The sequence below is a fragment of the Centruroides sculpturatus genome, unplaced genomic scaffold, assembly GCF_000671375.1.
Source record: "Centruroides sculpturatus isolate CEXI.00-Female unplaced genomic scaffold, Cexi_2.0 scaffold1691, whole genome shotgun sequence".
NCBI lineage: Eukaryota > Metazoa > Arthropoda > Arachnida > Scorpiones > Buthidae > Centruroides > Centruroides sculpturatus.
In genome coordinates, this window is record NW_019386061.1 from 68553 (window position 1) to 78410 (window position 9858).

Consider the following 9858-nt stretch of genomic DNA (forward strand, 5'->3'; position numbering starts at 1 on the left):
TACACTGATTCAGTTAGTGTACTTTAGGCTTTGATCTCATGTGAACCTAATTCTCACTCTATAGTGATTAAAATTCGTAAATTGTTTTGCTATCTTACTGCGAATGATTTCTTTGTAAAATTTTGTTGGGTCCCAGGCCATGTAGGTATAAAAGGAAATGAAGAAGCTGACGCAGCTGCAAAGACAGCTAGTCCTTCACAGCATATAATGCATACTGAAGGAGGGAATTTGAAACTAGTTGTTAAAAAACCACTAGCAGAGAGATGGCAAGTTATGTGGAATGCACAAATCTACAATAAACTGCATGAGATCAAACCAATGATATCAAATTGGACACATAATAGGCAGTATGATAGGAGATCTGAGGTAGTCCTTACTCGGTTGAGAATTGGACACACTCGACTGACTCATCAATACCTTTTGAAGGGTGATGATCAACCGGTATATCAGTATTGCAATTGAACTGTAAGTGTTAAACACATACTTTGCAATTGTGTTGCTCTTGATCAATGTCGTAGACAGCATTTCGGAAATGCAAGTTTGAGTGAGATTTTGGGCCAGAGGCCAAATCTTGATAAGATACTGAACGTTTTGAAAGTTGTAAATATTTATAAAGAGATTTAATCAATTATTCATATACTTAATTATTTATTATATATTTATACTTGTTTTGTTTATTTGATCTTATTCATGTTTTTGTGTTGTATCTATATTTTGTTATATATATTTTGTTTATTTATTTTTTTATTCTTTTTACCTTGTGCCATGGCGCAGCATGGCCTGAATGGACCTTGTGCCAGAAAACTCCTACCAACCAACCAACCAACCAACCGAAACCATGGTGGGATCAGAATTGCAAGGCAGCATTTAACAAACAAAAGAAAGCATGGGGGATATTCAGAATACCCCACTGCTAGTAATTTGATTGCTTTTCAAAAAGCAAAGGCAAATGCCAGAAGAATTAGAAGGCAATGCCAAAGGGATTCTTGGAGGAAGTATGTTTCTATCATACCATCTTCCACCAGCTCTAAAGCAGTCTGGGATAAAATCCATAAAATTGATGGGAAGTATGCTTCTCATTCTCTGTTCATGCTGGAAAATAATGGCACAATAATCAGCGATATACAGGGTATTGCTGATACGTTGGATGAAACGTTTTCTGCTTCATTCAGCAATATTATGTATTCAAGGAATTTTCAGTTTTACAAAGCCCAAAGTGAAAAACAGTGTTTAAAGTTTCACTCTTTATGTAATGAGGGAATATAATGTGCCATTTACCAGCATGGAACTACATACAGCAATCTCTCGCTTGGGGAATACTGCTATAGGCCCGGATAAAATCCACTACAGCATGATTAAAAATCTGTCAAACAATTCTTATTGTACTCTACTGCATCTGTTTAACAGAATATAGACAGAAAATACTTTTCCCGACTCTTGGAGACTTTCAATTATTATCCCCATTCCAAAACCCGGTAAAGACTGCAAGAATCCCTTCAATTACAGACCAATCTCTCTGACAAGTTGCCTGTGTAAACTCTTTGAGAGAATGGTAAACAGACGTTTGATGTTCCTCCTAGAGGAAAAGAACTATTTCTCACCACATCAGAGTGGATTTTGTAGCAACAGAAGTACCACAGACAACTTAGTAAACCTTGAAACATATATACACAAAGCGTTTGTTAGACAACAGCATTTAGTGTCTGTGTTTTTAGATATAGAGAAGGCCTATGATAGGTGTTGGCAATACGGGATACTTCGTGATCTGCATGAATTCGGGTTGTGGGGTAATTTTCCAATTTTTATAAAAGACTTCCAACAGAATCGAAGATTCCAAATCAGGATGGGCAACACACTATCTAGGCTCTTCACACAAGAAGAAGGTGTTCCTCAAGGTTTTGTTTTGATTGTGTGACTCTGTTCCTAATCAAAATTAACAGCATAGCTAAGTGTCTTCCTCCTAGTGTAAAACACTGTCTGTATGTGGATGACTTTCAGATCTCCTGCCAGTCTACTAACATGAGTTTCATTGAGAGACAACTGCAAACCTCTCTAAATTGCATAGACAATTGGTCCAAGACCAATGGTTTTACCTTTAACACAGAGAAGACCTTGTGCATCCATTTTTACCGAAGGTGTGGTTTGCACCTGGACCCTGAAATTCACTTAAATGGGGATAAAATTTCAATGGTGAATGAGTCTAAGTTTTTTGGTGTTTCTTTTGACCAGAAACTGACATTCTTGCTACACCTGTGCAACCTGAAGAGTAGATGTTTAAAATCTCTAAACCTTTTAAAGGTACTATGCTGCTCATTCTGGGGAGCAGACAAAGTCTCTATGCTCAGGATTTATAGGGCCCTTGTCCGCTCTAAGCTGGACTACGGTTGCATTGTTTATGGCTCTGCGCAAGAATCTACTCTTTGGATGCTAGATCCAATCCATCATCAAGCATTGTGTTTGTACACTTGTGCATTTCGAACTTCCCCTGTTCAAAGTCTGTACGTGGATGCTTATGAGCCTCCACTATCTCTCAGGAGAGAACAGTTGTCTCTCTTTTTATTACATTAAACAAAAATCTCAGCAAAAACTTACAGCTGATTGTCTAGGTACTCAGCTGAAAAGATTATTTGCTGCCTGGACAAGTAGTGTCTATACATTCAACATGAGAATGGAGAATGTAAGCAGCACGATTGACCTTAACACAAGCCACATCTCACAGATTGAGGTTAATAGTATTCCACCTTGGTCAACCCCATTAATATATGTTGACTTAAGCTTAAAGCAGTTTCCCAAAGAAACCACACCAGATTCCGTCTATAGACAGCACTTTGCAGAAATTCAAAATCGTGACAGGAATTTAATTCCTATTTACACTGATGGATCGAAATCAGATATGTTGGTTCAGCATTTGTTTGCCAGGATGAAATTGTGGCAGAACAAATTTCACCAAATTTTTCCATCTTTTCTGCTGAGTTGCAAGCTATTTATTTAGCCCTAAAGTATATAAATAGGAAAGGTCATCATTGCTGCGTGATTTACACTGACTCAGTGCACTTCAGGCTTTGATCTCGTGTGAACCTAGTTCTCACTCTATAGTGATTAAAATTCGGAAACTAATTTGTCATTTTACTACGTGTAACTGCTCTGTAAAATTTTGTTGGGTTCTAGGCCACATCCCCTCGATGTGGGTTCCTGTCTGTAGTGAGGGGACTTTCCAGAGATGGTTTAGAAAATCTTCTTTACCATTCCTGGAAACGGAACACCCACCCACATGTTTGCCGTGCGTGGTATCCCGTATGCCGGAAAGGGGATTTTGGTAGTTGATGGGCAACATAACATCCCTAATACACTGCTTTGGATAAACGGGAGGCTCAAATCAGGCTTCGTTTCAGTCAATCGGCTGGTCGTTGAGTCATCCTTGACCTCAGCCTGGAGTCAACTGATTGATGCAGACCGGGCGGACATGTCAGACAAGATGTGCTCTTCTTGACTGCATTGTGAGGGTATAGCTCCTGGGAACCTGATGTGATGGTCTATGGTAGTCTCCCATGTAACGGCATTCCCTTCTTGAGCTTCATGGTGGGTGGGGTCACTAGGAGCTGAATATTTAAACTCTAATTATGGATTCAAAAAATTCAAAATGTTCTTTTGCATCAACAACAAAAACCAATGAAAAAATCTCTAGTAACCCAGCATACTTAGTAGTGCACGCAACCGGAGAGAAACCCTTGGCTAAAGCTTCTTTTTTCTTGATTCAAAAATTGTTTGAATCGACCATTGGACAGTTGAAAAAATACAAAAATTAAGATCAGAGATTTACTGATGGAAACAGCTTCCCCACAAGAATCGGCAAAACTTCTTGAAACAAAGACCCTAGGAGAAATGGAAGTCACTGTCACCCCACATGGGAGCCTAAACTCATCATGTGGGGTAATATCTGAGATTGATCTGATATCTGAAGATGAATCAGATATTCAGATTGGCCTTTCAGACCAAGGAGTCACTGCTATCTGATGCATTTCCATTCGTTGAGATGGCATGTTGATACCTACAAAACACCTCATTCTCATGTTTAACAAGTCAAGTTCAAACATATTTTTTTCTCTGGCATTTCTTCCATACCATATACCGAACATTTTGGTTGTGTGTACTGTTTCAATTGCCAATTGATCGTTTGAAATGTTACCGATAATGTTTAAGAGTTTACATTTATTTTCATTTATTGTTCAGTAAACTGGCTAAAGTTCTTTAGTTTTAACAAGACTTTTTCAAGGCTGAATCTGCAGCCTATAAGAAAATTTATGTCATCTGCATGTGCCAATAATTTGATTTTATCGTTCATACCAGGGATATGAATGGGTTCAATCATATTATTGTGAATTATGCTTTTTAGTAAAGCTTCTATATAAAACACAAACAAGACCATCGAACTGGGACAACCCTGTCTCACTCCTGCGTAGCAAATTATGTTTTGAGATTTCTTATTGTTAATGGTGACGCATGTTTTCGGCATATGATATAATCTTTGGATAAACCATAATTCTTTCTTGTTGAACCCCTCGTTGTGGGTTCCTGTCCGTGGTGAGGGGACCTCCCAGAGATGGTTTAGAAACTCTTCTTTACCATCCCTGGGATCTAAACGCCCACCCACGTGTTTGCCGTGCGTGGTGTCCCGTATGCCAAAAGGGGGGATCCTGGTAGTTGAGGGGCAACACATTGTCCCCAACACACTGCTTTGGCCCCTGCTTCGGATAAACGGGACACTCAAATCAGACTCCATTTGAGTCAATCGGCTGGTTGTTGAGTCATTATAGACCTCGGCTTGGAGTCAACCGATCGATGCAGACCGGGCAGACACGTCAGACAAGATGTGCTCTTGACTGCATTGTGAGGGTATAGCTCCTGGGAAACCCTGGTGTGACGGTCTATGGGACTCTCCCATGTGACGGCATCCCCTTGTTGGGCCCCATGGTGGGTGGGGTCACTAGGAGCTGAAATATTATTATTTAATCATGGATCCTAAACCTTCAAAAAATAAAGACAAGCCAGAAAACACTTCCAGTCAGCCATCCTACTTAATAGTGCATGCTACTGGAGAAAAACCTTTGTCAAAATGTTCCCTTTTTTTGATTCAGAAGTTATTTGAATCAATGATCGGACACCTGAAAAAAACACAAAAACTGAGGTCAGGAGACCTACTTGTAGAAACTGCCACACCTCAACAGTCGGCAAAATTTCTAGCTGCAAAGAAATTGGGAGACATCGAAGTCACAGTCACACCACATGGAAGTTTGAACTCATCACGTGGTGTGATATCTGAGTTTGATCTGATGTCTGAAGATGAATCAGATATTCAGATTGGCCTTTCAGACCAAGGTGTTACTGCTGTCCGAAGTATCTCCATTCGTCGGGATGGCAAGTTAATACCAACTAAACATTTAATTCTCACCTTTAACAAGCCGACATTTCCAACTTTTATTACAGCAGGTTATCTGCACTGCCCTGTCTGTCCGTACGTTCCAAATCCACTGCGTTGTTTCAAATGCCAGCGGTTTGGACTTTCACAGACATCCTGCCGTGGAAAGAGCATATGTGCACAGTGGGACTGAAGGTCACGAGAGTACTGAGTGTACCAGTACCCCATGCTGTGTTAACTGCAAAGATGCCCATCCTTCTTACTCCCGAAAATGCCCTGCATGGCAAAGAGAAAAGGAGATACAATGGGTGAAAACAGTAAACAACTTACCTTACCCAGAGGCGCGCCGAATGGTCACTTCAAGTGCACCACTAAAACAAAAGACATTCGCTGCTGCTTTGAAGTCCACAAAAACATGTGGAGTTCAAACCGACATTTCTGTCTCTCCAAAGGAATCCCTTACCAGGCATGCGAAATGTTTAATGATTCCACCAAAAGAAACACCAGAAAAGGAGAGTTTAAAACCAAAAACACCCCTACCTAAAACAGGGGTAATAACAAGAAACCTGGGTTCTAAAAAGGCTAGTAAGAACCCACTAAACAAGCAGAGAGTAAAAGCAGCTCTCTCTAAATGTAAAAAATCAGAAGCCCACTCTATGAGTGAGTTTTCTGATATCTCTGATGAAGAGACTAATTAAGAGGTGACAAAACCAATATCACCTCCAAAAGAAAAACCCCCGGTTAGATTAAAGAGAGATAATCTCACAAAGAATGCTGCCTCAAACACATAATGGGTTATAAAATAACCCAATGGAACTGTCGTGGTTTCCGCAACAACTTCTCTGACATTAAACACTTTTACTTTAAAAGGATTCAATCTCTATATAAGGCTTTTTGATTAGACCCATGTTCAATATATATGTGAGAAACCCCCTTATTTCAACAGCCAAAATTTTGGACCACTTCTTTAGAGAGGGCGGTACATTATTCCCCATGCCATTTATCACTTCTTGAGCGTAACGATTTGATTCCGTTACGATTAGATTGAGCAAAGTAACGGTGAAAAACAGGTTGAAATACACAATCGGTGGTGAATCTGGCGGTGGCATGTGTTTAGGGCCAGGTAGTTCATGAAAAGAGAAAGGAAGAGAAGTAGGTTGCTCTGGAGATAGAACCTCCTGATAGCCATCATCATCGTCATCATCATTTGATTGCGTAGTAGTAAATTGATTTGAAGAGGAGCTTGGAGGGGCCAATTCTTCTTCTGAATCATAATAATCAGAAACGTCCATCAGACTAAAATCAGGTTCAGAGCCTGACTCTGAAATAGTGTCGGAAAAGTTATCGATATCCTGAAGATCGGATTCTTCTAAAATTTTTGACATTTTCGATTTTTTCGAAGATGAGGCCATATTATTTATAAAATTCGGTTGTAATTCGATAAATCTAATTTTAAAAAATAAACTATATGTAACGATACGTTACAATATAAAGCTAAAACTATAATAAATACAATTACAATAACTAAATCAAAGATATAAAATAAAACAATTTACAAATAATTTATTAAAAATTTCATTTGATATAAGATCGAAATTTTTTATAATATATTACGAAAATTATATTGTATATACCTTAAAAATGTTAAAGTANTAGAGGAAAAGAACTACTTTTCACCACATCAGAGTGGATTTCGTAGGAACAGAAGTACCACGGACAATTTAGTAAAACTTGAAACATCCATACGCGAAGCGTTTGTTAGACGACAGCACTTAGTGTCTGTTTTTTTTTATATAGAAAAGGCCTATGATCGCTGCTGGCGTTACGGAATACTTCGTGATTTACATGAATTCGGACTGCGGGGTAATTTGCCAGTTTTTATAAAAAACTTCCTGCAGAATCGAAGATTCCAAGTTAGGATGGGCAACACACTATCTAGATCTTTTGTCCAAGAAGAAGGTGTTCCTCAAGGATGTATTTTGAGTGTGACTCTGTTCCTAATTAAAATTAACAGCATAGCTAACTGCCTTCCTCCCAGTGTGAAACACTCTTTGTATGTGGATGACTTTCAGATCTCCTGCCAGTCTACTAACATGAGTTTTATCGAGAGACAACTGCAAACCTCCCTAAATTGCATAGAAAATTGGTCCAAAATCAATGGTTTTAGTTTCAACTTAGAGAAGACCTCGTGCATTCACTTTTGCCGAACACGTGGTTTGCACCTGGATACTGAAATGTATTTAAATGGGGTTAAAATCCCAATTGTCAATGAGGCTAAGTTTTTGGGTGTTTATTTTGATAAAAAACTGACATTCTTGCCACACTTGTGCAACCTGAAGAGTAGATGTTTAAAATCTCTAAACCTTTTAAAAGTACTATGCTGCTCATCCTGGGGAGCAGACAAAGTTTCTATGCTCAGGATTTATAGGGCCCTGGTCTGCTCTAAGCTGGACTATGGATGCATTGTTTACGGCTATGCGCGAGAATCTACTCTTCGGATGCTGGATCCAATCCACCATCAAGCTTTGCGTTTGTGCACTAGTGCATTTCGAACTTCCCCTGTACAAAGTTTGTATGTGGATGCTTATGAGCCTCCATTATCTCTTAGGAGAGAACAGTTGTCTCTTTTTTATTATATAAAACAGAAATTTCATATTAAACCTTCAGTTGATTGTACAGTATCAGATACTCAGTTGAAAAGGTTATTTGAAGCTTGCCCAAGTAGTGTCCCTACATTCGTTGTAAGAATGGAGAATGTAAGCAGCACGATTGACCTGAATACAAGCAACATTTCACAGGCTCAGGTTGATAATATACCACCTTGGTCAACTCCTGAGATAAATGTTGACTTTAGCTTAAAGCAGTTTCCTAAGGAATCCACTCCAGACTATATCTACATACAGCACTTTGCAGAAATCCAACACAATGACAGGAATTTGATTCCTATTTATACTGACGGTTCTAAATCGGATGAATATGTTGGCTCAGCCTTTGTTTGTCAGGATGAAATTGTGGCAGAACAAATTGAATCGAATTCATCCATCTTTACTGCAGAGCTGCAGGCTATTTATCTAGCTTTAAATTATGTAATTAGAAAAGGTCATCGTGGTTGCGTGATTTACACTGACTCAGTTAGTTCTCTTCAGGCTTTGATTTCATGTGAACCTAGTTCCCACTCCATAGTGATTAAAATTCGTAAATTGTNTGTATCTTCTTCTTGGCCCTTAGCGCAGCCTCAATTGTGGACTTCCCCGGTCTAAAACCAAATTGATTAATGTTTTGCTGCTTTGGGTTATCATTTTTGGGGATAAGCTTTATATTTGCAATTTTCCAATTGTTTGGAAAATATTTCGCTATTAGGCATGCATTCAGGATATGGACAAAAGCGATAGGGATCTTCTTGAATGCTTCTTTGATCATCTCCGTTGTGATCTGGTCAGTTCCTGGCGCTTTATTATTTGCCATGCTTTTTATCGCCTTGGCTACCTCCTTAAACGTGAAGAGTCTGTCATTTGTAGCATTAATCGGGTCCTGTATATTATTCATAATGATCTTTTGATTCCTAGTATCATTTTCTTGGCTATCTTCAGGGAAGTGGTATTTCAAAATCTGTTTGACATTATCCTCTATGTTGGTATTGATATCTACGTCCTTTTCAGCTTCTGTAATATCAGGGAGATATGATGTTTTTTGCTTTTTTGTGATAATGTTGTATGGTAAGTCCCACGGCCCATTCTTATTGGAGTTTGTGCAAAACTTCTTCCATGAGTTAGTCCGAGTGTTGTTTATTAATTTTTTGTATTGGTTGAGGATGTCCTTATATTTATTCTTATAATTCTTTTCTTCACTAGTGTTCTTTTTCTTAATAAACTTTTTTTTCATTCTGTTTATTTCTCACTTCATTCGGTTCAGTGTGTCGTTTCACCAATGGGTTTTTCTTGGCGGAACCTTTTTGTATCTTAGTGCTTTCTCCCCTGCAGTTTTTAGCGCGTTAGTAAAGTAATTTGCGTACTCGTCGATATCCTCATGACTGTTGATTGGTGGAAAGTCGAACTGTTGCCAGATGTCTGCGAATTCCTGCCTGAAAGTTGTCCAATTGGTCTGTCTAGTTTGGAAATAGTTTGTCCTATGGTTCACAGTTGCGGTGTTGTCCTGTATTTGAGTTATAATATATCGATGGTCACTGGCCAAAGGGGAGAGAAGAGTTTCACAAATCTATGGGATAGGTTGCTCGAGACCAGGCAGATGTCGGTCCATCCTTTAGCGAACTGTGTGTAAAACGTAGGGTGGGTCGTCATATTCGTGCAGATAACGGATATGATGGAGGAATTCAATCTTATCACTCTGCCTCTACTATCTTTTTTCTCATGGTACCAAACCGGTGATTTACCGTTTAGATCCCCGATAATCATTATCTTTCTATTTTTTAATTTCCTTATTAC

At 38.9% G+C, this 9858-nt stretch overlaps 1 pseudogene; it reads left to right on the forward strand.

Annotated features, from left to right (window-relative positions):
• Positions 1 to 4918: 4918 nt before the first annotated feature.
• On the forward strand, positions 4919 to 6907 carry LOC111613373 (annotated as a pseudogene).
• Positions 6908 to 9858: the final 2951 nt, after the last annotated feature.